This window comes from Sapajus apella, unplaced genomic scaffold, assembly GCF_009761245.1.
Source record: "Sapajus apella isolate SASKATOON/1434 unplaced genomic scaffold, GSC_monkey_1.0 scaffold16, whole genome shotgun sequence".
Lineage (NCBI taxonomy): Eukaryota > Metazoa > Chordata > Mammalia > Primates > Cebidae > Sapajus > Sapajus apella.
The window spans coordinates 20,470,382-20,475,385 of record NW_022436956.1 but is presented as its reverse complement, the minus strand read 5'-3'; positions in this window follow the sequence as shown (position 1 = coordinate 20,475,385).

The window sequence follows — 5,004 nt, the reverse complement described above, 5'->3', positions numbered from 1 at the left end:
TTGAGATAGTGTTTCAATCTTGTTACCCAGACTGGAGTGCAATGACATGATCTCGACTCACTGCAGCCTCTGCCTCCCAGGTTCAAATGATTCTCCTGCCTCAGCCTCCCAAGTAGCTGGGATTACCAGCTCCTGCCACCATGCCTGGCTAATTTTTGTATTTTTTAGTAGAGGTGGGTTTCACTATGTTGGCCAGGCTGGTCTTGAACTTCTGACCTCAGGTGATCTGCCCACCTCAGCCTCCCACAGTGCTAGGATTACAGGTGTGAGCCACCGTGCCTTATTTTATTTTAAGTTTTCAAGACAATCTCACTCTGTCACCAAGACTGGAGTACAGTGGCGTTATCTCAGCTCAGTGCAATCTCTACCTCCCAGGTTCAAGCGATTCTCCTGACTCAGCCTCCTATGTAGTTAGGATCACTGGCGTGCACCACTACACCCAGCTATAAACAATTTTTAAGTGTACAATTCAGTGGTAATAGGTTATTTACAGTATTGTGAAACCATCATCATGATCCACCTCTGGCACATTTTTAACATTTCAAAAAGAAACTTGGAACCAATTAAATAATAACTCCCCATTCACTCCTGTCCTTGACCCATAGCAACCACCATTGTATTTTCTGTCCTGAATTTGACTATATTAGGTAGCTCATATAAGTCAGAACATGTAGTATTTGTCCTTTTCTGTCTGGCTAATTTCACTTAGCATAATGTTTTTAAGGTTCATCTATGTTGTAGCATTTGTCAGAATTTTCCTTCCTTTTTAAGGCTGAATAATATTCCATTGTATGTATGTACCACATTTTGTTTATCCATTAATTTGTTGATTGACATTTGGGTTGATGCCCCCTTTTGGCTACTGTGAATAGTGCTACTAGGAAGAGGAAATCAAATTTAAAGGCATGTCTCCAATGCTGAGCATGATGACTGAATAGCAAATGATCATCATCCATAATTTGAAAACATGTGCAGCCCAGGAATGCATAGATTCAAGTTTAGAGAAATGATTCAAGTTTAGAGAAAATGTCATGTATACAGGAAAACTTAGTAGAACCATAATAGCAGTCTTCTTGCTTAGGAAAATTATTTGGAATTTAGTAACCAGTTGTTCTCTAGATTCCAGTAAAAATCATGGATCGCAATCCAAAACCCACAGGTTCATTGAGAGAAACCAACTTAGCATTATGTTAATGTACAGACCCCAGAACCCTGATTCTTGGACATCATAAAATATGATGTGGGACCCCCTCCAGAGAGCCTCAAATGACAAATTTTGTCTCTAAATCTTCCTCTCATTATAAAGATACACACTCTTTCTATTAATATACTCTAGGTCTCAAGAGTATATTAGGGAATATTGTTATCAAGGATACTCCCCCGTTAGGACTGTGTTTCTTAGTTAGAGAAAGTGAAATTATAATGCTGTAACACCAGTAGAAAGTCTGGGTCACACAGCTTAGCACTAGACTCCTTAGCACGTTAGAAATTTCTTCCTTGTATCAAGTTACTTATTGATTCTAATTCCTCCTTTAGAAAACTTTCAAAGTAAATTTAATTATTCTTCCAAACATTGCACTGTTAATTGCTTAAATGAATCATCATTTTCCCACCAAGGCCACCTCAAATTCCTTCAACCTAGTTCTGATACAATATAGTTACTAGTTTTCTTACTTCACTCTTCACATGCACTGAAGGTTGTCTATATCACTCTACAACTCACTCTGCAATGTGTCTTCTACCCGATCTCTCACCTCAACAAATTGAATGCTTTAATTTAAATGTGATAAATCAGCCCCTATGAAAGAGGGTTTATTATTTCTCTTGTTCTAGAATTGCTCTGTACAACACAATAGCCATTAGTTGCATATGGCTATTTAAATTTAAATTAAATTTAAAAATTAGTTTCTTAGTTGCACTATTCACATTTCAAGGGTTCAACAGCCACTTGGAGCTAGTGGTACTGTACAGATAGCATAATATTTGCTTGCATTTTTCTCTAGAGAGTATTTTTTAATGTTTTGTCATTATACTTGGTTGTATGTTTAAAAGTAAATTCCATGATACATTATAATTTTTTATGGTGAGTAAAAAAAAAATCACCAAATGTTGGTAAGTGTCAAGTCCCTGAGTTTTTTTTTTTTGTACTTTAGGTTCTCGAGTACATGTGCAGATTATGCAGGACTGTTGCATAGGTACACACATGGCAATGTGGTTTGCTGCCTCCATCCCCCTGTCACCTACATCTGGCATTGCTCCCCATGTTATCCCTCCCCAACCTCCTGACCCCCCTGCTGTCCCTCCCTTGGTCCCCCCAAACAGACCCCAGTTTGTGATACTCCCCTCCCTGTGTCCCTGTGTTCTCATTGTTCAACACCTGCCTGTGAATGAGAACATGCGGTGTTTGATTTTCTGTTCTTGTGTCAGTTTACGGAGAATTATGGTTTCCAGATTCATCCATGTCCCTACAAAGGACATGACACGAACTCATCATTTTTTATGGCTGCATAGTGTTCCATGGTGTATATGTGCCACGTTTTCCTTGTCCAATCTATCATTGATGGGCATTTGGGTTGGTTCCAGGTCTTTGCTATTGTAAACAGTGCCACAATGAACATACTTATACATGTGTCTTTAGAGTAGAACGATATACAATCCTTTGGGTATATACCCAGTAATGGGATTGCTGGGCCAAATGGAATTTCTATTTCTAGGTCCTTCAGGAATCACCACACTGTCTTCCACAATGGTTGAACTAGTTTACACTCCCACCAACAGTGTAAAAGTGTTCCTATTTCTCCACATCCTCTCCAGTATCTGTTGTCTCCAGATATTTTAATGATTGCCATTCTAACTGGCGTGAGGTGGTATCTCAATGTGGTTTTGATTTGCATTTCTCTCATAGTCAGTGATGATGAACATTTTTTCATATGTTTGTTGCTCACATAAATGTCTTCTTTTGATAAGTATCTGTTCATATCCTTCACTTACTTTTGGATGGGTTTGTTTGTTTTTTTATTGTAAATCTATTTTAGTTCTTTGTAGATTCTGGATATTAGCCCTTTGTCAGATGGGTAGATTGCAAAATTTTTTCCCATTCTGTTGGTTGCTGGTTCACTCTAATGATTGTTTCTTTTGCTGTACAGAAGCTCTGGAATTTATTTAGGTCCCATTTGTCTAATTTGGATTTTGTTGCCAATGCTTTTGGTGTTTTAGTCATGAAGACCTTGCCTATGCCTGTGTCCTGAATGGTTTTGCTTAGATTTTCTTCTAGGGTTTTTATGGTGTTAGGTCCTATGTTTAAGTCTTTAATCCATCTGGACTCCTTCCTGACACCTTACACTAAAATCCCTGACTTTTAAGCCATTTACTTCTTGCTTGTTTTTTAAAGAAGTCTTGGTATCTAAATGTTTCATAATGTTTTGGCTTAAAGTGATAGCTTCAGGTTATTGCAGATATTGACTATATTGCTAATATATAAGACTTGAGCAAGCCATTTGAAATCATAGAAACATTCTCTGTTGGTATTATCAGACCTCTTTCAAAAACCCATTTATGCACAATGGAATGAAACAAAACTAGAAATCAATAGCAGAAGGAAAATAGCAAAATCCATAAATATTTAGAAATTAAACATTGCACTCTTAAACAGCCTACGGGTCAAAGAAGAACACACAAGGGGATTTAGGAAATAGCTGGAGACAGGTGAAAACAAAAACACAACACATTCAAACATATGGGATGCAGTGAGAGTGGCACTAACAGGAAAGTTCAGAGCAATAAATGCTTACATGAAAAAAACAGTTTACAAATTAACAACCTAACACTGCACTTCAAGGAACTAGAAAAAGAACAAACAAAGCCCAAAGTCAGGAGAAGGAAGGGAATAATAAAGATTAGAGCAGAGATAAGGGAAATAAAGTAAAGCATAAATCACAGAAAAGATCAACAAAACTAAGAGTTGGCTTTTCAAAAAGATCAAAAGTGTAACAAACTCATAGCTAGACTAAGAAAAGAGAGAAGACTTAAAAAATTAAATTTATATATGGGCAACGAGACATTACAATGGATGCCACAGAAATAAAAAAAAGATTACAAGAGACTACTATGAACAATTGTACACTAACAAATTGTATAACCTAGAAGAAATTGATAAATTCATAGAAACATATAACCTATGAAGTCTGAATCATAAAGAAATAAAACATTTGAATGGACCTATAACTGAGAGGACATTGAAACAGTTATCAAAAACCTTTCAATAATAACAATAACAATAAAAAGCCTAGGCCCAGATGGCTTCAGTGGAGAATTCTATTAAACATTTAAAGAATTAACACCAGTCCTCAAACTCTCCCAAAAAATAAGAGGAAGGAATTCTCCCAAACTCATTCTATGAGGCAAGCATTACCCTGATACCAAGACAAAGACAAGAAAAGACAATTACAGGCCAATATCCATGAGAAGCATAGATGCAAAGACCCTAAAAGATAAGGAATAATAGCAAACAGAATTCCATAGCACATTAAAAGCATCATATACCATGACCAAATGGCAATTATACCTGAACAATGATGGCTCAACATATGAAAATCAATCAATATAATGTGCCACATTAACAAAATGAGGAACAAGAACCACATGATCATCTCAATTGATGCAGGAAGAGCATTTGACAAAATTCAACATCCTTTCATGATAAAAACATTCAATAAACTATGAATAGAGGGAAACTATCTCAACATAATAAACGCCATATATGAAAAGCCCACAATTAACACCATATGCAACTAGGAACAACTAATTTTCCTTTAAGATCAGGAACAAAGCAAAGATGCCCATCCTGGCTGCTATTCAACATAGTACTGAAATTTCCAGCCAGAGCAATTAAAACAAGAACAACAAAAAAAAGAGATAAAAGACATACACCTGGAAAAGCAGAAGTAAATTCTCTCTGTTCACAGGTGACATTATCTTATTTTTAGAAAATCTTAAAGATTCTGC